At 38.0% G+C, this 26,095-nt stretch overlaps 1 protein-coding gene across 5 annotated transcripts in view; it reads right to left on the bottom strand.

Annotated features, from left to right (window-relative positions):
* CTNNA3 (catenin alpha 3) overlaps nt 1–26,095 on the bottom strand; it is a 1,703,691-nt gene that overhangs the window by 1,651,717 nt on the left and 25,879 nt on the right. The window contains exon 1 of one of the 5 annotated variants that reach the window (XM_073240980.1): nt 13,636–13,822. The exons of the other annotated variants lie outside the window; for them this stretch is intronic. The gene's annotated coding sequence lies outside the window, so the exon portion shown is untranslated. Of the gene's footprint in view, nt 1–13,635; nt 13,823–26,095 lie in introns of those variants that run through there. 5 annotated transcript variants of the gene reach the window in all.

Here is a 26,095-nt window from a genome sequence, read left to right as displayed (position 1 = left end):
AAACAATGCTATGATAAACGTTTCATCCATGTCTCCTTATGTACCTATGCAAGAGTCCTTCTAATACATACTGTTATAGGCCAACTTGTGTCCTCTCCAAAATTCTTGTGTCTATAATTCTAAGCCTATATACCTCAAAATATACCTGCATTTGGAAATAGGGCCTTAAAGATCTGATCAAGTTTAAATAAGACCATACTGTCGGCCCCAATCCAATATGATTGGTTATAGAAGTCGGCCCTTATAGAAGAGGACACAGCAAGAAAACAGCCATCTGCAGGCCAAATGGAAGGGCCTCAGGAGAACCCAAACCTGCCCACATCTTAATCTATGACTTCTAGTCTTCATATTATGAGAAAATAAATTTCTGTTATTTAAACCACCCAGTCTGTGGTATTTTTGTTATGTCAGCATTAGCAAACTAATTCAGTAGTAGATTTTCTAGGTTTGTAAGTATTCAACTTCAACAAATATCAAACTGGTCTCCAAAACAATACCACCAGCAGAGCATGTGGGTTCACATGTCCCTATCTCCTCACCAGCACAAGATATTGCATGACATTTCAACTTCTGCCAACAGAGGAGGTACAAAGTGGATCTCACTGTCATTTTAATTTGCATCCTGATTACCAATGTAATTGGTGATCTGTTTTAGGTTGATTAACCAGCCATCCATGTATCCCTTCTGTGAATTGCTTAAGTGTACTTTTACCCTCTTTTCTTCTAGGTTGCCTGTTTTTTCTCCCTGATTTCCAATAATTCTATTATTTAAATATAATCTTTGTCAATAAAATTCCTTGAAAATACCCTTTCCCTGCTTGTATCTTTGCATCCTTAAACATTTTACTATCTGTACATGAAAATTCTGTTTTCTTCACACCTTTACAGATACTAGGTAGCTGCCAGACATTGATTTTTCACCAGCCTAATAGTATGATAAGGTATCCTATCATCATTTCAATCTGTATTTACCTGGTAACTAGTGAAACAAGTTAAACATCTTTCCACTCATCTATTCGTCATTCCAATTTTTCTCCTCTGTGAATTAGTTTTTCACTTATCATTGAACCATTTTCCTGTTGGATTGTTCCTTTACTTATTAATTTTTTAGGAGTTCTTTGTAAAATCTTATACTAAATCATTTTTGTTGAATGGTCTATGGGTTGGCTATTTCCAGAGTAATGCTACATAACAAACCACCCTCAAACTCAGTAACATAAGACATTTCATTCTCGTTTGCACATTTTCAGTTTGGCTGGGGGTTGGCTAATCCAGGGTGGGCCCGACTGGGCTTACTCTAAGCTGTAGTTTTGGAATCCAGATCTGTTCTACATGTTTCTCATCCTTCTCAGACAAGTCGACTACCAGAAACATGTTCTCCCCATGACAACGAAAGTACAAGGACAGGTAGAAACATACATTGATTCTTAAGTCTTTTATTTTATTACTTATGTTTTTGGGGTTCTATTTAAGAAATTATTTCCTATCCTAAGTTCACAAATACATTCTCATATATTTCTCCCTAGAAGAATTCAATCACAAGGACCAACACCAATATATTTTAAATTAGCATATCATAAATGCAAGATTATATGATATAAACTAAGGGCTAAGGCACAAAAGTTAAACAAGGAAACAAAATCAAAAATAATCACCCAAGGATGACCTACTTATTATAGGTGAAATTTTGAGCTGGGTCATCAAAAATATTAATGGATATAAACTGACAAAGAAGAAAAAGATGCAGGAATCATAAAGAATGATAAAACTTGATATTCTGTCATTAAAAATTCTTTATTGTTCTGAACTACATATTCAAAACTGCAAAGCATTAAACCATGGGAAAACATATACAATCACCACAGGTCATGTTGGAAAGAGAAAAAAGGAAACTTTTACAGAACTTAAGAATTAGAAAACAATACATGCTATAATGTCATACATGCAAAATGTCATATATGTTTTAATAGTAGGATATACTTAAATAGTTTTGTATAAAAATGAGGCCCCAACAACTTACTTTTCAAATCAAAACTACTTCCCAAGTACCACACTGGCAGGGAGTCCAATGTCTACTTGTCCCTCAAATTGTTCCAGAACTCAAGGAGACTCCTGAGCCACATACCTCAGAGAGAAAGCCAGAGAATCCAATAGAAAAAGAGGGTGCCCCCGAAGGCTGCTGGTATTCTGCTCCTGGCCCACAGTTTACTGATGAAAACTCCCCAGGTCCAAAGTGATCTCTTCCTCTGCTGTGCTCTTGCCTCTGTTCCTGCAGATATCACCAGTGGCCACAGCAATTCTTCAAGAGATAAGCAGCTTGCTCCCTCAGAAGTATGGCATGGCATCCACACCCACAGCTTTTAGTTTATGGAACAGAGTGGCTGGGCCAGGACGGCTTTCCACTTCCAGTCATGCACGTGCCCAAACAGCCTCTCCTGTGAGGTAATGGAAGCCATGCCAAGGGTTCTTCTAGCTTAAGGTCTTTGATGCTTTTGCTTACTAGGTCCTTTCTTAGGACCAGTTCAATGCATAAAAAATTTCTAATAATAAATACACTGTAAAAAGGAGTACAAGTCTTCATTCTTTTCCTCCCTGAAGTCTTCCAGATTTTTACAAATTTCCTCCAGTCCTCCCAGCTTTGACCAGCCTGCAAGTGAAGAAAATCTGGGAAGGGCAATCTTTATCAAATCAGAGAGAGACCCTGTTACACCAATACCTGAGACCAAGAAGGTAAAACCTCATTAATAATTTGCAAACACTAAGGGAAATTTTCTCTTTCCTTATGGTTGTTAAATAAAATACAGAATGCCTAGTTAACTTTGATTTTCAGGTAAACAATGAATAATATCCTGGCATAAGTAAGTCCTATGCAATATTTGAGGCATACTTATACTAACAGAAAATTATTGTTTACCTAAAATTCAAATCTAACTATGTTTCTTATATTTTTATTTGCTCATTGGCCATTCTACCTTGTCTATTTCATGAATGGGACACATTGAGAAGAAGGGGAGCTAGAACTCCCTTGTACCTAAATTTAAAGCAGCTACAGAACCAGACCTTCACATCCATGTATGTGGACATCCTGTCAGAGACTTGGTGCTGCACAGCCAACCAAAACTCCAGTTCTCACCTCTCACTGCACAGGAGCTGTTTTCTTCGATGGGTATTTAAATACATGTTTCCTGGCCACCTCCTAGCAAATACATTTATAACTACATTCCATTGGAAGACTTTACTTTCCAGACTTACAACATGGGTAAAAGGGGACAAGGAAAGAATGACGTATTATGCCCTGGGATATGAGAGCCCTAATAGTAGGGACAGACACAAGAAAAACACCAGAAGCAGAATATTCTAGAAATTAGGTTTTATGCATCTCTTTTAGAAAGTGAATCTAACTTGCTTCAAATTATGTAGTATTAAATTTACTTCCAAGTAAATTGTATATTAATGATACAAAAATAAAAAAAAATTTACTTCCAAGTAGAGGACCAAATAATAGTAATAGGAGAATAGTTTTCTCAATGAATACATACTACCTGTTGCCCAGAAATTTGTTGAGATACTTACCCTCCACTTTAAGATCTGAGAGGGAAATTCTGCAGTTCGAAAGTTGGTAGTGATGGAGCTCAAAGGGAATATATATATCTCACTTATGACAAACACCAGGACTAAATAAATCCCTTGTCTTTCAAAAATGGTAAATAGAAAAATACCAAAAATTAAAAGATTATGTAACATAAAAGAGGAGGACGATGTCCAAAAGATGCAAGGGAAATTATCCTCAAGACAAAAGTAAATTTAAAGTACATCTACTCTGTGTTCTCAGTGAAATACCCTAACACATAAATTCTAAGGAAGAAGTGATGAAAAGACTAAATAAAATGAAAAGAAAGTTGACTGAAGTGAGAAGTCAAAAGAAAAAGATACCTGGCAAAGACTTAAAAAATGAAAGAATTCAGCAAAACCAATAAAGTAATTAAAGTCTGAATTGGAGGAATCATTCCTCTCCTTTATCTTCTGCCGCTCTATCAGCAACTTCATCATTCAGAGAGCAAAAGAAGCAAAGAATGGAACTGCTCCCCTGGCCTTGATTCTTACCAATAAAGAAGAATATGCCAATGAAGTGCAAGTGGCAGGAACCTTGGGAAAAACTGAACATAACACCTTAGAGTTCATTACAGCCAAGGAAGAAAACACAAGTAAGACAAGTTTCTTGGATTGCTTAGAAGTTCAGAGAAAATATAAGAATGTCCCACATCCAGAGATTCTAAAATGAAAGACAGGTCAAAAAGTAAACCCACTGCCACAATCACAGAGAGGAAACACTGGGAGGAACATGCGCAGATGTAACTCATTGTGGGGCATAAGGCGCTTTCTAAAGAGCTGAGATGTTTAACGGACATACGAAAGAAGAAGGAAAGGGTGTAGGTAAGGAGGAACACATCAGTGCAGGACTGGCCTGTTAGAAGACTGAACTAAGCCTAGGAAGAGCAAAAACTTGTGAAAAACACTCAGAACTACACAAAAACTTTCAGGTTGTGTTTGAGGAAGGAAGCACAGGAAAGGTACAGCCTCCCTCTTCCATTCCCAGGAACACTTCATGATACAAGTAATGGGGAGGAAGCAAAGCAACAGTATTTTGACTTTGCTTTCATCTTGTCTGCCAAGGAGACTGGTCTTTAAAATGGAAAGATTGTGCCAACAACGTTGAGAAGAAATTTATATAAGCAAGACAGGAAAAAGGCAGTGAGGGAATATTTAGCTGTTTAGATCAATGTCCCCTTTCAGGTATATTCTGTTCATTATGGCAGGGTGTCTCCTTCTCAGCACGCGGACATTTTGAGCAGGGCAGTTCCACACTGTGGGGGCTGTCCTGTGTGCTGTAGGATGTCCAGCAGTATTCCTGGCTTCTACCCACTAAATGCCAGTAACACCAGCCTCCCAGCTGTGACAGCTAGAAATGTCTCCAGACACTGTCAAATGTCCCCAGGGGAACAAAAGCACCCTGGGTTGAGAAGCACTACATCACAGAGCAGTGAAAACTTGCATATATTATCACAGAATTATTGTTTTCACCTTTGAGTAAAGGTGGCATTGAGAACTGACAAATGTTGTCCCATATATCAAAAAGGTAGAATCTGAAAATTAAAACCAGTAAATATGACATTGATCCCAAGCAAATTTTAACACAGTGCCACATTAATTAGAAGAGAGAGCAGTGGTCTCATGACATCTTGTAACTTCATTAAGAGCTGCTCACACTAAATTCATTTAATTTTCTTTTTTCTTTTTCTTTTTCAATATCATGACTAGAGAGGGTAAATTGGTTTCACTAAACCATTTTTTAAATCTTTTGTGAAATCTTCTTTGACAAGATCAAGAAATGTGAGTTGTCTCATACACTATTGGTCTGAGTGTATATTGGTAAAATCTCTTTGGAAGGCACTCTGGCAATATCTATAAAATTTTATATGCACAAATTCTTACACTAAGCAATGCCACTTTTAGGAATTGAACATATGTGCAAAGATGCAGATCAAGGATTTTAGTATTATTTGTGATAACAAAAAGCTAGAAACAATGTAAATATGCAACAATTAGGGACTAGTTAATAAACTGTCATATAGTCTTTCATTGGTATGACTTCAGCAGCGACCAGAGTATCAAAAAAAGCCTTAGGATATAAACAGAATCCAATTGATATCATTTGCCTAGCAATAGTGGAGACATTAAAAATATTTAACAGCTAACATGGCTCAGGCCCAACCAGAGATTAGCATGGAGCTGGGTCTTGGAAGGCCTCTGTTGTGTCAGGTGTTCACCCCTTAGTTGCTGTGTCCAGGGAAGGTCTAGGGGTTCCAGGCAGAGGCCAAGTGAAGGAAGGCCACTGGTAGGGGAAGAGGTAGTACAAAGCATTTCATATTTTAACAATTTGTGTGACCTTACTGGGATATATCAGTTCTCATCAGCAGATAACATTAAACTATTCCAGAATAGCCTGCGGCAATAACTTGGTTAAATTCAATGGAACAGCAGCATAATGAAGCATGAAGTAAATTTTTATATGCTGATACAGAATGAGTTCTTTTTTAATTTACACCAGAAACTGATAGCAGTTGCCATGGGGGAAGAGGATCAGGGAACTGAGGGGTTGGGATCAGGGCAGATGGGAGATTTATTTTTATTGCACACCCTTTGTGTCAGGTTTGTTGATACCCATTCCACCCCTGGTCCAGCTTTCCTCCTCCAGATTTCACCAACCAAACACAGATTGGTTAAGATTTGAAAAGGTCGCATTCAGATCCTTCCAGGAAGCTGTGGTGCAGCTTCCAGTATTCAGTGCAAGAGCCTGGAACAGTAGAAGCTAGTACATCTGCAGAACTGTCCCTCAGGTACACCTGGATGTTTTTACCCACTATATTGTCTTTGGCTGTTTCTCTGGTTTTCATGAAGAATCTATGTGCTATCTGATGTCATTTATGAAACACCTTTTGCAGACTCCTGGTTGCAATCAAGAACCCTGGATAAGACACTCTTTGTTAAAATTAAAAGGGGCATATACAGCTTTTTCAGTTCAAAAGTTAATTTTTATAAGAGATTAAAAGAAAAAAAAAAGACATGTGGGCTAGATAGTGATAGAGTTCAGGTAGCACACACCTGGCAGAAGAAACAAGTCTAAAAAAGCCAGCCTAGAGATCTGAGTTTCAAGAGCCCATCTGAATGTCAGCTGTCTCAAAAGCACATAAATGTTATATTAAAAATCATCTAGAAATAAACATTATGTGATTACATCTAGGAAAATCCTGAAGGAGCAGAAAAGAATAAAGAGAAGGATTAATCCTTCCAGCCATTTAAACATGTTATCATATGAAGTTATTTTAAAACTAGGAATTAAAGCTGAGATACAAATATTACTAAAATAGGAGAGAGAGAAAGAGACTCTAATATAAATTTAGCTTATGATAAAGATGGCATTTCAAATTATCAGGAAGAAAAGTAATTCTTAAATCACATTGCATCAAATGAATAAACATTTGGGGAAAAATTAAAATAAAGCTGATTCACAACTTCACTACTTCACTCAAAATCAATTCCAGATATAACAAAGATTTTTAAATTCTAAGAGAAACTATGTGAATTTATGTATAATACATTTATGTATAGTAGTTGAAGCAAAAGGTCCTTGCTTTCTAAGGAAACAGAAACCCCAGAAGCCATAAACTAAGAGGCCTAAAAATTTGAGTGAAAGAGAACCCGGAAGTCAACCCACACTTACATGATCAATTAATACATGACAAAGCATATTCAATGTGGAAAGACAGTCTTTTCAATAAATGGTGTTGGGATCACTGGACAGCTACATGCAAAAAAATGAAACTGGATCACTGTCTTACACCATATAGAAAAATAAAATCAAAATGAATCAAAGACCTAAATGTAAGGCCTGAAGCCATAAAACCCCTAGAAGAAAATAGACAATAAACTCTTGAACACTGGCATTAGTAATTTTTTTATGGATATGACTCCTCAAGCAAGAGAAACAAAAGCAAAAATAAGTAAATAGGACTCTATCAAACTAAAACTTCTGCACAGCAAAGGAAACCATCAACAAAACCAAAAGGCAACCTACTGTATTGGAGAATATATTTGTAAATGATATAGCTGATAAGGGGCTAATACCCAAAATATATAAAGAACTCATACACTTCAACATCAAAAAAATCAATAATCCAATTAAAAAATGGAAAGAAGACCTGGACATTTTTCCAAAGACAACATACAAATAACCAACAGACACACAAAAAGATGCTCAACATCACTAATTATCAGGGAAATGCAAATCAAACCACAATGAGATATGACCTCACACCATTCAGAATGGGTAATATCAAAGTGTTGATAAGGATGGGAAGAAAAAGGAACCCTTGTACACTGTTGAAATGTAATGTAAATAGGTGCAGCTGCTATGGAAAGCAGTATGGAGGTTTCTCAAAAACCTTAATATAGAAATACCATACAACCCAGTAATTCTACTTCTGGGAAATCAAAAAACAAAATCACAAATTCAAAAAGATACATGCTTTCTTATGTTTATTGCAACATTATTTACAATAGCCGAGAGAGAGAGAGAGAGAGAGAGAGAGAGAGAGAGAGAGAGAGAGAGAGAGAAAGGGAGAATATTACTCGGCCATAAAAACGAATGAAGTTTTGTCGTCTGCAACAACATGGGCAGACCTACAGGGTATTAGGCTAAGTAAAAAAAGTCACACAAAGACAAATACCATATGACTTCACTTAAATATGTGGAATCTAATAAATGAAACAAATGAACAAAATAAATAGAATCATAGACACAGAGGACAGACTGGTGGTTGCCATAGGAGAGGAGAGTGGGGAATGGGCAAAGCAGGTTATATTAAGCAATGCAACTCAGAATACAGAGAGAAAAAAATTAGAGAATGTTTGTTATCTCGATCTGGGTGATGGTTGCACACATTTCAAAATTCATCAAGCTGTACACTAATATTTGAGCATCTTATTGTATGTACTTCAACTAAATAAGTAAGTTTTAAAAGAAATGAAATAAATTAATCACAGGGATGAAAGTACAGCATAGGGAATATAATCAGTAATGTTGTAATATTTTTGTATGTTGACAGATGGTAACTACCCCTATCATGGCAAGCATTTAGTAATGCATATAATTGTTGAATCACTATGTTGTACACCTGAAACCAATATAATATTATATATAAACTATACTCAGTAAAAAATTTGTGATCAAAAATTATTTTCTGAATAATTTAAAAATGAAATATAAAAGTCAAAAAATAAACAACAAATTAGAGGAAATACTTGCAACACTCAAAAGAGATGAAGAGTTATTTTTCATGCCTAACTATGGAGGGATAAAAAGAAATAAATGGACAAAGGAATATAAAAAGTCAATTTATGTAAAAAAATACAATGTGCTAATATTTAGAAATTGCTCAACCTTATTCATAATTAATTAAATGCAAATCAAAAGAACAAGATATCATTTTCACCTAATGTACTGTAAAAAGTTAAAAAATTTGATAGAGTATTACCAGTGCTGGTTAGATCTGGGGATGGAAGGTCTCAGCACACACTGTTAGTGGGGTATAAACTGATACGAACTTCTTGAAAAGAAGTATGACAACAGCTCTCAAACTTTAAATTCTGCATACTTTTTAACCCTCTTATTAACCAATTAAAGATAATACTTTTTAAATTTTAAAGTGAACATTCCTTGTGACTCAGCAACTCTACTTCCAAGAGTATATATCCCCAAGATACACTCATAAAAGTACATCAAGATATATGAACAAGGATATTCATTACAGCATAGCAACATAAAAAAACAACAAAATATACTAATAACAGCAAACATATATATCAATACAGAATGGGCTCAACAGATTACGCTACATCCATATAGTAAAACAGCACTATGAAGTTGAAAAGAATGAGGCATGTCTACATGAATTGCTATACATCTCTCTTAACTAAATGTAACTGTCCTAAGTGGAGGAGAAGGGGACAAACAAGATGCAGATCAATATGTATAATGTTATACCTTTTTTATTCTTGACCTACACAAAGCTCTGTAAATGATAACAAGAGCAGAATACATGGATATTGCATAGGCAACCAGCAGTGCTTCTCACAGATTATCTGATTCTTAAAACTAGGATCCCTTTGTTACCCCATACTGGGAAAACAAGAACTGCTGAATCTAAGAAAAGCAAGCTAATCCTGTAAATTCCCATGGAAACATGACCTATGAGCTCTCTAACCCTGGACTGACAGACTCTGGTAGCTCTTCTAGAGAATCACAGAGAGGTTGGTTTTATTTCTTACTCTCTCTTCATCTCCATCCACAAACACACAAGAAAGGAAACGCCAAGAGGTCAGGGCCTTTATTTGGTTCTCTAGTATCTATCCCCTGCACTAAGAACAAAGTCTGGTGAACAAGTCATCTAGAATGAGTGAATAATTTCAAGCCAACACTAGAGTAGACCCACTGTAGTCCTTTCAGCAGTTCTGCCTCTCAGTCATTCTGTGGGTTCTCAGTGAGCTAACCCAGGGCGACTTTGCACTGATACCACCTCCAGAAACCTTATCAATTGAGACCTGGTAATTTATCTATTATCTAGTTTATTGTATACCTCCATCCCAGTTCTGTACCCCATATGCATGTAAATTGAGGAGCTAAATACTGTACAGTGTAATTTAAGCAATGCTACTCAGAAGACAGGTGTGCAATGAGATAAGGAGCTTGCACCAGAATGTAAATCAATGACTGTTTCCTTCATCTAAAAGTCTTGCTACAAATCTTAGAGCATAGATTCTTTACATTCTTGTACAAACTCCTTATCTTCTTTCATAGACCAGTAATAGACTGAGAACTGCTGATCACATTTTGAACTGTGTTAATGTGAAGTAGGACCCAAAGAGGACAAGTTCCACTATATGAGAGTCTTTCTTTTTGCTAAACATTGCCTTCTCCACCAAATCTACCTTCCCACTAATGGAGGAGCCTCAGACAGCACAAGCACACAGGTTAGGATAATGAAAGGCAGGAAAAAGGTGTGGGGGAGTGGGGATTCCAAATAAGTTTGACCTAATTTACAGCTTTGCACAAAAGGAACTCAGTCACTTCTCAGACCCTGGAAGTTAGTGATTAAATTGGTAACAGATCACTGGCTGTGTCCCAGGCAGCAATAATGAAGTAAAAAACAGTAATAAAGCATGTGAAAATCAGGTGCAATGGTTTATGGTCCTATTCACTTGCAAAAATTCTATAGTCTCAACTATCTGTCACTTGCCATTAGATTTTCAAGGGTTCCATCCCACAGTATCATGTCACTTAAAATCCAGTATCCAAACGAAAATCAGAAAATTACACTTTTTGAGTCTCTAAACTAACATTCCCATGAGCAGTGATCCATAAATAAATACTATTTTTAAGTCTTCATTACAAAGCACAGTTTCTCTTCTGGCAAGATTGGGCTGCCAACTTCTCTTCTCAGCTCTTAATCCCTTCTATTCCAAACAGAAAATAGAAACATGCAATCAGAAGTTCATAAGGAATAGAGAAGGGAACTCTCAACCTTCCACAGATATGGCCATCCTCTAAATGTCACTGAAAAAGAAAACTATAATTTTTTTAAAATGTAATACAGGAAGAATATATTCTTTAAGAATTCACAACCTTATACCTTCACCTCACCTCCCACCAAATAATACTGATATCTCTTTGCTTTGATTTCTCTGGCCAGCTACCTCTTTCAAAAATCAAATCATTTTACTGATCACCAGTTCCTTAGCTCTTTTCCTTCAATATATTCTATTTCTACAATCATAGCTCTCAAATTCAACAATAACAAAATTGAAACTTCCTGCCTTCCCTGACTCTTACTGTCCCCCCACCTTATTCCTTTCTCATGTTTCCCTGAACAGAAAAACCCAGTAGTGAATTTCTGCTCTTGCAAGTTCCCCCATCCTTTTCTTTCCACTCTGCTGCCTACAGATTTTCTCCAAATACTTATAATTTCCCCAAACTTTATCCTTCCTAATTCTGTTTCTTTGTCACAATTTCTTTCCACTCTGCTGCCTACAGATTTTCTTGAAATAATTATAATTTCCCCAAACTTCCATTGTAACTATTTATCCTTCCTAATTCTATTTTTTTGTCAAAACTGGATCCTAAAATTCATATAATTCAGAACTATGTATAGATAATCCCCTAACAAAAGTTATTTATAAATTCTATTGTTCTAAAGTACAAAGTAATATAACAAATAATATTGTCTGTTAGCTTCAGGCAGAGCTGAAGCATTTTCAACTCTGATATGTAGCTTTGTGGATATCTGTAAAAGTTGGTAATTGAAATTTTGTAAATAGAGGGAATTCTGTCCTTCCAATAGTATATTGCTATATATGTGCCTGATAAGAATGTTTTGAATATCAGAGACAATAAATATATCATTTGGTAGACAAGGAATTTTACAATGCCTTAAAAGAAAAACAGTAAAAACTCATCTTCTTAAAAATCACAATCTGTGTCTTCAACTCTAATGGCCTAAGGTTAGAGCTTAAAGAAATTATCTTTAAAATAAATAAATGCACACACACATACAGATTTTACCGTAGCACTAAGATAATCAACAATGATTAATAAAATTATATCCATTCACTTGGATGAATGTTACACAGCAATTTTAAATAACATCCATGTAGAATGGGCAATATTATATGGAAAATGCTTGGGTTTAAAATTAAATGAAAAAGCAACTTTATCTATAGTATTATCACAATTCACTTTAAAGCTACGCACAGAAAAAAGACTAGAAGGAAGCACATCAATGAGATTACAAGTTATTTTTCTTCTGTGCTTTCAAAATTCCTACAATGAGCTCATATTACTTTTATAATGATAACAAAATAAGTTTTATTATAAAAATCCCAGTATTTTACTCAAAAAAGAAGGAAGACACAGACTGTGTATAAAAAGTAACAAATGGAAATAGCTATGTCTATACGTCTGTATTTTTGGTTTCTCCATCTAATCAAAATTGTCCTATGCTACTACTAAGGTAATTTTTAATGGCAATGAAATTCTAATTGCACACACAAATATGTCATTCAGATTTGACTGTTGATAATCCATATCTCCAAATCACAGTTTTAGTCTCTCCAAACAAGGTAGCCACAAACCCAGAACCTAGGCTAATTTAAGATCCTATTTTTCCCTACTTGCATGTTTCAAGCAAATCACCAGATCTCCTGTATCTCCAGAGATGTCACGACAGTTTTTCTTAGTGGTATCAATGACTCAAAACCTTTACAGTCGATGAACTTCCTGATGCCTAAACTAACTTTCTTTTTGTTTCTCTCTGAACTCATATCTAACTGAGGTTCTGTCTTCAGAGCAACTGAGAACAACTGCTCACAGTCACTGAGACCCCAATCAGATAGTGACCTTCTCTTTACATTATTATTATATCCCATGTTCATTCCATATGGTGTGACTTTCATTTGAGTATGAATAGTGGTAAAACACTCTTGAGAGATTCCTCAGTCTCTACTATTAACCACCAATTATAAAACGAATATATAAGACAAATATTAAATTCAAAAAAGAATGCTTTTGTCATTATCTTAATTGAAAAATCTTCCATTTATTGTGAACAAGCTTTTGGTTGAAAGTAAAATCCCTTCAAAACATTTTCTATCTTTGCTTCCTTTTGCCTCAGTCCCATGCCAAAGCCCAAGCATCCAGGCCATATCTTATCTTTTCCTGCACAGTATTGCAATTAGCTTTTTATAGCCAGAAACCCTCTGAATGCAAAGCACGACCTTGGCTACTAGCTTCCCCTGGCACTAGTTTGAGAGTTATTTATAACTTTAAAATTAGCTTGAAAGCCTACATTTCTCATCATAAATACTCAAAACATTCCCATCTTACATAATAACATGATATTCTTTAATTCAGAAAGAAACCCCACATTCTAAACCTATGATACATAACTAAGGCAGAGCAATTTAACATAGAAACAAGAACACCCTGAAGTCAGCTCTTCTTTTTACACACTTGACTCTTACCTTTCTGTTGCTTCCTATAAAGTAAGTGTGTTTAAAATTCGGCTGTTGTAGGGAATTTTCCAAAAAGAGCTTTGGGGGAAAAAAAAAGACTTCTTGGTTAGTCACAGAGATTCAGAGTACCAAATGGAGAGGCAGTGACAGTGGGGCAGTCACTTTAGCTGAATGTCATTCACCCAGGATAAGAAAGAAAGGGGAGGTTACAAGCCAGGGTGGGTGGTATCTAATCCTGAGCCGCTAGTCACTGACCTCACTGACAACTTGTTACTGAAAATACTTCGTTGAAATAGGCCAGACACATACTTTGCCTAGAGAGCTACAAACATAGCTGTCAGGAATCTCTGGATAAGTTAGATTTGCATTTCTCTAGTCCCTTTCCAGAACAAGGACCTCTTATATCTGATTAAAGCTGAAGGCTGGAATTATTGAGAGTGAAAAATGATAGAGCAGGGTTAACAGTAGTCCAGGAAATCCACATAGCAAAAGATGAGTTAGGTAAAATTTAGTGTCTTCAGTACCACAGAATGATGTCACATCTGATAGCATTTTCCTCTGAAATCTTTCTTCTCTCATACCGTTACACCAGTTACCACACTCTCTGCTTTCAGAATTTATTTAGAACCATACAATTGTCAGTAAAGTATGTAAACTGGATAGTCACCAAAAACTCCACAGATGGAACCATTATTAAAGTCACCAAAAAAACAGTCTTCTCCAACAAAACTGTTTTCCTATTGCTATTCTTTTTCATATGTTCTCCTCCCTTGCTTTTTGATTTCCTCTTTCAACACCTTAGCATTCACTGAACAATCTTGCATAGCCCTGCATATACTTTACCATTTCATAAATTCCTTGGTGTCCCACTTAAACTTATACCACATTTCCTTAGACATTACCATTTTTGTGATTTTTTTCCAATAGCTCCTAAAACAATAGGTAGTAACTGCTCCTAAAAAAGAACTACTCATTTGAATTTTGGCATTCTTGTTCTTAAAAGGCTAAGTTCAAAAATTTTTTAAAGGCATTATTTATTAGCTCCACAGGCACTCTTAGAACAAATATTAGGGAGCCAAAAGGAAAGGCAGGTCTAGGGACCGTCAGAAAGAATCAACTGTGAAAGGGGTTTCATTTCATATAATTTCTAGGGAAACCTGCAAAATAACTATTTTTACACAGCTTCTTTTAAAATATGCATAATTGGCATTACATGTATCTATAAAGATTCTCAGTTGCTAACAACTGTTCTCCCAGATTTTTTTAAAGCAGCTTTTTCCCCCTGGAGAATCTAGGAATAGCCTCTTTTCACAGTGAAAACAAAGAGTAAGTTTTATGTCTCGCAATCCATCTTTTCTTGAATAAAGAACTCACTTGACACTTGCAAAATAGAAGTTTTACTTTTAGAGCTTTAATAATGAATGTTTTCCAAACTCGGACTCTTGAATTGAGCCCAAGACAAGATACCCAAATTCTATTATGAGCCAGCCTGCTCCTGCCCAACTGCCTGTAAAACCACAAGCAGGTTACCTACCTGCTCTGTACCTTGCCTTTCCGTCTGCAAAATGGAGATGACAACCCTTATTCCTTCTATCTACTTTTCAGGGTATATGTGAATTAAATGGATAAAATCTGAAGTGCTTCAAATTATACTGAGCTCCTCAGAGATGCAATACAAGTGAAATTCCAGTACTTGGTGTTATCAAACAATTAAGTATTACAAAAATCTGAAATGTAATTTTAAAGAGCCCTATGGAGCTGGGCTTTTTATTCCCTCATAAAAATGTCTGTAGCCTCAGAGATAGGTTTTAACTGAAGTATTTCCCACTATAGCCACAAGAGGTCCTCCTCCTAGCAATTCATATCACGTCCAATTTGGTGGGCAGAAGCCCCAGAGTCCTGTGTATTTGTATAGGTTGGCTGACAGAAAACACAGATCACCTATGTCAGATTTCCATAGCTAACTATAGGGTAGCAAATAAAACCAGAAAAATCTGGCTTTCTCTGGGTGATCACTGAAGCATGCTGAACACTAAATAGTTCCTGTAAACTACACAGCCACTGCATTTTGCACCCTGGCCCCCTTCCAGATTTTCACAGTAATTCCTTCCTGTCACCTTGCCCAGTCTTGCTCAGTTATTTATTCTCCTTCCCTATTTACTTGTTTCCTTACAAACTTTAAAAATTTGGCCCACATTTCTCTTGCAAGCAAACAAAGGTTAGGGGTAGAGAAGAGCTAAAAGAAAAAAGGGAGAAAAGAAGAAATCAGGGCTGCTGTAGTAATCACCCCAAGGCAATGAGAGGTGTGTCTCTGGTTCTCGGTATCAGGGCTGGCCCCAGACAAAGTCATTCAAACCATACGTCCCGAGAAGCCCCTTGATGTGGAGTCCCATGCTAAGGAGCCAGCTAAAAGATCAGAGGCATTCCAAAAATAAAATCATTCTATCTCTATCGGCAGTCTCTCTTGGGAAATAAGCCCTCCAGGGTGTAATCAACCTTCATTCAGAATGGAATAATTTCTCTTTTCATTAAAATACCTTAAAGAATGAACATAGCTTTTGCATGAACCACGAGTCCATTTTATTCTATACATGATACCTCAAAATATTGGCAATTTCAGGTTGGGGCTTCAAAAAATCATGACATTTTCTAAGCAGCTTTAACACCTTAATAAGATGAGATTAAAAACTAAGGGTAATTTACATATGTGGTAATTAAAATTATTGTGAAAATATGTGATAAATGGTTCTGGCACTTTCTTGGATATTTAAAGTGACTCTAAATGAATCTGCTCCTGTTTCAAAGGTCTTATGTACTGTGGCAAAAAGATGTTTCCCATTCCCCCTACCTACCCACTCTGTTATCAGCTACTAACCAACTCCACTGCCTCGCTGAGAAAAACAGACACCACCTGGGGAGATGCCCCTGTCTTCTCATGATCAAATCTACAAGCCACCAGCGCTGAGCCCCATCACTACGCCTTCCCTCCTCCTACAAGGCAGGCTGCGCCTCTCCTCCTTGCCATTTTTATGTCTACCAACAACCTCCATGGGACCAAATCCACACTGTCTCCATGGGACCAAATCCTACGGCTTTCAATGAGATCTGTAATGGAATGTTGAGTGGGACTTTTCCTGTTGCTCAGAATTGACAACTAAAGCTCAAAATGAAGGAAAACAAAGCCAACCATATACACTGCATGCTAAGGAACTTCCAAGAGTTAGGACAGACACCTCACTCAGGGCTTACTAACAAGCAAGTAAAAAAAGAACTACATGAGGAGGCGGAGACAGGATGGCGGTGTGAGTAGAGCAGTGGAAATCTCCTCCCAAAAACACATAGAGCTATGAAAATATAACAAAGAAAAATCTTCCTAAAACAGAGACCACAGGACACAGGACAACATCCAGACCACATCCACACCTGCAAGAACCCAGCTCCTTGTGAACGGGGTAAGATACAAGCCCCGGCCCGGCGGGACCCGAGCACCCCTCCCCCCCGGCTCCCGGCGGGTGGAAAGAAACCGGAGCGGTTTTTTCTTGTCGAGTGCTTTTTGGAAGCCTTAAAGGGACAGGGCCCCCATTGCTAGGGAGGCAGTGTGGTGGGACCAGTGAGCGGGTGCCTGGGACCGGCACCTGAGGACAAAGAATATCCCACATTTTTCCCTGCGGGACCGGTGGGCGGGTACCTGAGACCAGCGCCTGAGGATGGAGGAAATCGCGCATTTTTCCCCTTTTTTTTTCTCTTTTTGGCGAGCGCTTTTTGGAAGCCTTAAAGGGACAGGGACCCCGGTGCTAGGCAGGCAGGGCGGTGGGACTGGTGAGCGGGTGCCTGGGACCGGCGCCAGAGGACAAAGAATATCGCGCGTTTTTCCCTGCGGGACCGGTGGGCGGATGCTTTTTGGAAGCCTCGAAGGGACAGAGACCCTGGTGCTAGGGAGACAGGGCAGCAGGACCAGTGAGCGGGTGCCTGGGACCGGTGCCTGAGGACAAAAAAAAAACTCGCATGATTTTTCCTTTTTTTTTTTTTTTTTTTCTGTTCCCTCTCTCATTGTTGCTGTTGTTGTTTTGGTTTGGAGAGTGCTTTTTGGAAGTCTTAAAGGGGCAGGACAGGTCACTTAGACCAGAGGCAGGGAATCTGGAGATCTCTGGGCACTCTAACCCCCTGGGCAGCAGGGAGCACAGAGGCCCCCTACGGAGATAAATAGCCTCCCGGCCGCTCCCCCACCAATGGGGCTCCACCATTTTGGAGGAGCAGCCCCAGCCAGGCCACGCCCACAGCAACAGCGGAGATAAACCCCATAGCAAACGGGCAGGTAGCAGAAGCCCTGTCTGCACACAGCTGACAAGCATAAGCCACTAGAGGTCGCTATTCTCCCAGGAGAGGAAGGCCACAAACCAACAAGAAGTGAAGCTCTTACAGCGGTCACTTGTACCAGCTCTGCAAACTATCTCTATCACCATGAAAAGGCAAAACTACAGGCAGACAAAGATTACAGAGACAACACCTGAGAAGGAGACAGACCTAACCAATCCTCCTGAAAAAGAATTCAAAATAAAAATCATGAACATGCTGACAGAGATGCAGAGAAAAATGCAAGAGCAATGGGATGAGATGCAGAGAAAAATGCAAGAGCAGTGGGATGAAGTCCGGAAGGAGATCACAGATGTCAGGAAGGAGATCACAGAAGTGAAACAATCCCTGGAAGGATTTATAAGCAGAATGGATAAGATGCAAGAGGCCATTGAAGGAATAGAAGCCAGAGAACAGGAACGTATAGAAGCTGACATAGAGAGAGATAAAAGGATCTCCAGGAATGAAACAACACTAAGAGAACTATGTGATCAAGCCAAAAGGAATAATATTTGTATTATGGGGATACCAGAAGAAGAAGAAAGAGGAAAAGGGATAGAAAGTCTCTTTGAAGAAATAATTGCTGAAAACTTCCCCAAACTGGGGGAGGAAATAATCGAACAGACCATGGAATTACACAGAACCCCCAACAGAAAGGATCCAAGGAGGACAACACCAAGACACATAGTAATTAAAATGGCAAGGATCAAGGACAAGGAAAGAGTTTTAAAGGCAGCTAGAGAGAAAAAGGTCACCTATAAAGGAAAACCCATCAGGCTAAGATCAGACTTCTCGACAGAAACCCTACAGGCCAGAAGAGAATGGCATGATATACTTAATGCAATGAAACAGAAGGGCCTTGAACCAAGGATACTGTATCCAGCACGACTATCATTTAAATATGATGGTAGGATTAAACAATTCCCAGACAAGCAAAAGCTGAGGGAATTTGCTTCCCACAAACCACCTCTACAGGGCATCCTACAGGGACTGCTCTAGATGGGAGCACCCCTAAAAAGAGCACAGAACAAAACACACAACATATGAAGAATGGAGGAGGAGGAATAAGAAGGGAGAGAAGAAAAGAATCTCCAGACAGTGTATATAACAGCTCAATAAGCGAGCTAAGTTAGGCAGTAAGATACTAAAGAAGCTAACCTTGAACCTTTGGTAACCATGAATCTAAAGCCTGCAATGGCAATAAGTACATATCTCTCAATAGTCACCCTAAATGTAAATGGACTTAATGCACCAATCAAAAGACATAGAGTAATAGAATGGATAAAAAAGCAAGACCCATCTATATGCTGCTTACAAGAAACTCACCTGAAACCCAAAGATAAGCATAGACTAAAAGTCAAGGGATGGAAAAACATATTTCAGGCAAACAACAGTGAGAAGAAAGCAGGGGTTGCAGTACTAATATCGGACAAAATAGACTTCAAAACAAAGAAAGTAACAAGAGATAAAGAAGGATACTACATAATGATAAAGGGCTCAGTCCAACAAGAGGATATAACCATTCTAAATATATATGCACCCAATACAGGAGCACCAGCATATGTGAAGCAAATACTAACAGAACGAAAGAGGGAAATAGACTGCAATGCATTCATTGTAGGAGACTTCAACACACCACTCACCCCAAAGGATAGATCCACCGGGCAGAAAATAAGTAAGGACACACAGGCACTGAACAACACACTAGAACAGATGGACCTAATAGACATCTCTAGAACTCTACATCCAAAAGCAACAGGATATACATTCTTCTCAAGTGCACATGGAACATTCTCCAGAATAGACCACATACTAGCTCACAAAAAGAGCCTCAGTAAATTCCAAAATATTGAAATTCTACCAACCAATTTTTCAGACCACAAAGGTATAAAAGTAGAAATAAATTCTACAAAGAAAACAAAAAGGCTCACAAACACATGGAGGCTTAACAACATGCTACTAAATAATCAATGGATCAATGAACAAATCAAAATAGAGATCAAGGAATATATAGAAACAAATGACAACAACAACACTAAGCCCCAACTTCTGTGGGATGCAGCGAAAGCAGTCTTAAGAGGAAAGTATATAGCAATCCAGGCACACTTGAAGAAGGAAGAACAATCCCAAATGAATACTCTAACATCACAATTATCAAAACTGGAAAAAGAAGAACAAATGAGGCCTAAAGTCAGCAGAAGGAGGGACATAATAAAGATCAGAGAAGAAATAAACAAAATTGAGAAGAATAAAACAATAGCAAAAATCAACAAAACCAAGAGCTGGTTCTTTGAGAAAATAAACAAAATAGATAAGCCTCTAGCCCAACTTATTAAGAGAAAAAGAGAATCAACACAAATCAACATAATCAGAAATGAGAATGGAAAAATCATGACAGACTCCACAGAAATACAAAGAATTATTAAAGACTACTATGAAAACCTATATGCCAACAAGCTGGAAAACCTAGAAGAAATGGACAACTTCCTAGAAAAATACAACCTCCCAAGACTGACCAAGGAAGAAACACAAAAGTTAAACAAACCAATTACAAGCAAAGAAATTGAAACGGTAATCAAAAAACAACCCAAGAACAAAACCCCGGGGCCGGACGGATTTACCTCGGAATTTTATCAGACACACAGAGAAGACATAATACCCATTCTCCTTAAAGTGTTCCACAAAATAGAAGAAGAGGGAATACTCCCAAACTCATTCTATGAAGCCAACATCACCCTAATACCAAAACCAGGAAAAGACCCCACCAAAAAAGAAAATTACAGACCAATATCCCTGATGAATGTAGATGCAAAAATACTCAATAAAATATTAGCAAACAGAATTCAACAGTATATCAAAAGGATCATACACCATGACCAAGTGGGGTTCATCCCAGGGATGCAAGGATGGTACAACATTCGAAAATCCATCAACATCATCCACCACATCAACAAAAAGAAAGACAAAAACCACATGATCATCTCCATAGATGCTGAAAAAGCATTTGACAAAATTCAACATCCATTGATGATAAAAACTCTCAGCAAAATGGGAATAGAGGGCAAGTACCTCAACATAATAAAGGCCATATATGATAAACCCACAGCCAGCATTATACTGAACAGCGAGAAGCTGAAAGCATTTCCTCTGAGATCGGAAACCGGACAGGGATGCCCACTCTCCCCACTGTTATTTAACATAATACTGGAGGTCCTAGCCACGGCAATCAGACAAAACAAAGAAATACAAGGAATCCAGATTGGCAAAGAAGAAGTTAAACTGTCACTATTTGCAGATGATATGATACTGTACATAAAAAACCCTAAAGACTCCACCCCAAAACTACTAGAACAGATATCAGAATACAGCAAAGTTGCAGGATACAAAATTAACACACAGAAATCTGTAGCCTTCCTATACACTACCAATGAATCAATAGAAAGAGAAATCAGGAAAACAATTCCATTCACCATTGCATCAAAAAGAATAAAATACCTAGGAATAAACCTAACCAAAGAAGTGAAAGACTTATACTCTGAAAACTACAAGTCACTCTTAAGAGAAATTAAAGGGGACACTAATAAATGGAAACTCATCCCATGCTCATGGCTAGGAAGAATTAATATCGTCAAAATGGCCATCCTGCCCAAAGCAATATACAGATTTGATGCAATCCCTCCCAAATTACCAGCAACATTCTTCAATGAATTGGAACAAATAATTCAAAAATTCATATGGAAACACCAAAGACCCCGAATAGCCAAAGCAATCCTGAAAAAGAAGAATAAAGTAGGGGGGATTTCACTCCCCAACTTCAAGCTCTACTACAAAGCCATAGTAATCAAGACAATTTGGTACTGGCACAAGAACAGAGCCACAGACCAGTGGAACAGATTAGAGACCCCAGAAATTAACCCTAACATATATGGTCAATTAATATTTGATAAAGGAGCCATGGACATACAATGGCAAAATGACAGTCTCTTCAACAGATGGTGCTGGCAAAACTGGACAGCTACATGTAGGAGAATGAAACTGGACCATTGTCTAACCCCATATACAAAGGTAAACTCAAAATGGATCAAAGACCTGAATGTAAGTCATGAAACCATTAAACTCTTGGAAAAAAACATAGGCAAAAACCTCTCAGACATAAACATGAGTGACCTCTTCTTGAACATATCTCCCCAGGCAAGGAAAACAACAGCAAAAATGAGCAAGTGGGACTACATTAAGCTGAAAAGCTTCTGTACAGCAAAAGACACCATCAATAGAACAAAAAGGAACCCTACAGTATGGGAGAATATATTTGAAAATGACAGATCCGATAAAAGCTTGATGTCCAGAATATATAAAGAGCTCACACACCTCAACAAACAAAAAACAAATAACCCAATTAAAAAATGGGCAGAGGAACTGAACAGACAGTTCTCTAAAAAAGAAATACAGATGGCCAACAGACACATGAAAAGATGCTCCACATCGCTAATTATCAGAGAAATGCAAATTAAAACTACAATGAGGTATCACCTCACACCAGTAAGGATGGCTGCCATCCAAAAGACAAACAACAACAAATGTTGGCGAGGCTGTGGAGAAAGAGGAACCCACCTACACTGCTGGTGGGAATGTAAATTAGTTCAACCATTGTGGAAAGCAGTATGGAGGTTCATCAAAATGCTCAAAACAGACCTACCATTTGACCCAGGAATTCCACTCCTAGGAATTTACCCTAAGAATGCAGCAATCAAGTTTGAGAAAGACAGATGCACCCCTATGTTTATCGCAGCACTATTTACAATAGCCAAGAATTGGAAGCAACCTAAATGTCCATCGGTAGATGAATGGATAAAGAAGATGTGGTACATATACACAATGGAATACTACTTAGCCATAAGAAGTGGAAAAATCCAACCATTTGCAGCAACATGGATGGAGCTGGAGAGTATTATGCTCAGTGAAATAAGCCAAGCGGAGAAAGAGAAATACCAAATGATTTCACTCATCTGAGGAGTCTAGGAACAAAGGAAAAACTGAAGGAACAAAACAGCAGCAGAATTACAGAACCCAAAAATGTACTAACAGGTACCAAAGGGAAAGGAACTGGGGAGGATGGGTGGGCAGGGAGGGATAAGGGGGGGAGAAGAAGAAGGGGGGTATTAAGATTAGCATGCATGAGGGGAGGGAGAAAGGGGAGGGTGGGCTGCACAACACAGAGAGGACAAGTAGTGACTCTACAACATTTTGCTAAGCTGATGGACAGTAATCGTAATGTGGTTGTTAGGAGGGACCTGATATAGGGGAGAGCATAGTAAACATAGTATTCTTCATGTAAGCATAGATTAAAAATTAAAAAAAAAAAAAGAAAGAAAGAAAGAAAGAAAGAAAGAAAAGGGGGATTACTCCTTAACAGGATAAAACTATTGGTAAATCAAAGATCAACGCATGCTTTAAATATCCTTAATGTTGATCACTTAAAGGGTGTCAGATGATCAGCTATGGAGGTACTCTTTTCTGATAATATTCCTTTCTCTTAATAAAAAAAAAAAAAGCAGTTACTGTGTGCTGACCTCCAATGAGTTCTGCACAGTGGTATAGAGGGCATGTCAAAGTGTGGGCAAAGGGTCTGTTTGTTTCTATGCAGAAGATCAAGGCCTAGCTTGGATACCCAGAAAATGAACTAAGATACGATATGAGGAGGAGCTTCCGGCATCAGCACTCTCTGGAGGACTTGTGCTAGGGGATGATCATCAAAAAGCCTCCACAGGGATCCGGACGATGCTGCGGTTGTGGCTGCATCCAGCCCACCGTCTCCTGGACTTGCCATAGGAATGAGGAGGGAAATGTCTAGGCTGGCATGTGCATACAGTGAGACAACGAATTTGACCATATCTGTACTGTTGGAACTCAACCAGGAGTTGGGAGGGGTGCAAGGTGTAGCACTCCAAAATCTTATGACTATAGACTATCTACAGTTAAAAGAACATAAGGGATGTGAACAGATCCCAGAAATGGGCTGCTTTAATTTGTCTGATTTTTCTCAGACTGTTCAAGAACAGTTGGACAATATCCATCATATCATAGACAAATTTTCACAAATGCCTAGGGTGCCTAAATGGTTTTCTTGGCTTCACTGGAGATGGATGGTAATTATAGATTTGCTTTGTTTATGTCACCATATTCCTATTATGTTAATATGTGTGTGCAAATTAGTTAGTAGTTTAAAACCTATACATACTTAAGGTACTCTACAAGAAGATATGTCAAAGAAATAATCAATCCTCCCATGTTTCCTTCCATATGCTACATCTATAGCTTTTCTTCTTCCTTCCTAATTACAACCCTTAAATAGAATTCGTGCCTCATATCGAATTTACTGAGTATCATAATTCCTCCAGGTGGTAAAGATACCTCGAGACAAGTGCTGGGCATAGAAGCCACAGGGCATAAATCTGCAAAGAAGTAAAAAGCTAACCTTTTCAAACAATATGGCTTCTCTCTCACTTACCAACTTTACATTTCCCTATATGGCCCCGGAAGATGACTGGTTAGCCAGAGATGGGTAAGATTCCTCAAGGGAGGAACAACCTAAGACAGGCACAGTCGCAGTGGGGCCATCAGGTGAGAAATTGGGGATCAACAGAGGTGAGGCTTAGAACCTCACCCCCCTGTTTGGAGAGAAATCTTCTGCATCCGTGGATGTCTTGCTGCCCTTGTCTAGCCTGGATTAATACTTAGTCCATAGGCACACACCTGATCATCTGATCATCTACATTTGCCCTCTTACAGCACTAAACTATGTTTTCTACCTTTATCTTGCATCTACCTACCACTTCAGCATTTTATTAAAAATAAAAATAATAATAATAATAGAGGGAGAAATGTGGGATCAACATATAAATCAAGTACAAAAATCAAACGAATATTCATATTTGACCTGATTGTTTATAGGTCATAATGCGTGATCAAAACCGAAAGTTTCTGTGATGAATGCCCTTGTACTGTTCACCATGTAAGAATTTATTCACTATGTAAGAATTCGTTCACCATGTAAGGAACTTGTTCGTTATGCTTCAGAAGATTGGAGACTGATGAGAATTAGGCTTGAGATGGATTAATGATTGTACATTGAGCATTGACCCCCCTATACTGAATTTTATTGTTGTTAACAACCATTTGATCAATAAATATGAGAGATGCCCTCTCAAAAAAAAAAAAATGCTGAGGAAAAAAAAAAAAAAAAAAAGAACTACATGCTCTTCCTCTCCTAGCACCTCTCCTAGCCCCAGCACTAGAAGAAAAGTCAGGGAACTTGAAAAATTAGGGAGCAAGGCCAACTAATTCTCTCTTCTGAAGATACCAGAGCAAAAGAAGTAATGAAAAAGTCAATCTTGCCCCTTCCCATTTCCAACTCCCTTGAGGAGGTATCTGGTCAGGGCTGGAGGAAGGGGAGAAGATGAGATTTAAATTGGAATGAGACACCAGTTTTAAAGTGGACTAAGCAGGCTTCAAAGTACTGAAAATGGCAGGAAAATTATGGAGCCTATCCAATGTGTTATTAAGAAATCAGAGTGAGATACAAAAAGCAAGTGAAATACAGGGATTAGAGTAAACAAACTAGCTCACCTAATAAACAAATCACATCCATATACTAATGTTTCCCAAATTTGGATCCCTAACACAGACCTCTCTCATGAGCCTCAGAGGCGTACATACAACTACCTTCTCCATTTGCATAGCTAATACACACTTCATACTTAATCTGTCCCAGCAAAAAGTTCTCAGTTTTGCTCTCAAACCTTTTTCTCTCTGTCATTCATAGTCTAGTAATTGGTAACCATCACCTAATCAGTTAAGCCAAACCCTAGAAGTCATCCTTTCTTCATTCTTTTCCCTCACAATCATCAAGAATTTCGATTAACTCTGTTTCCAAAAGTTATCTTTTATAGGTACATCCACTTGTCTCTCTCTCCCCTCCCCCAACTATTCTGAGACACTTCAATACATTCTCAACACAGCATCTAAATGATCTTTCAAATCACAGTCTAGCTTATATTATTCTCCTGCTTAAAATCATACAATGGCTTCTTATTGCTCACAGCAGAAAATGCAAATC

Source organism: Manis javanica, chromosome 7 (assembly GCF_040802235.1).
Source record: "Manis javanica isolate MJ-LG chromosome 7, MJ_LKY, whole genome shotgun sequence".
In the NCBI taxonomy this organism is placed as follows: Eukaryota; Metazoa; Chordata; class Mammalia; order Pholidota; family Manidae; genus Manis; species Manis javanica.
This window is presented reverse-complemented; position numbering and strand designations above follow the sequence as displayed.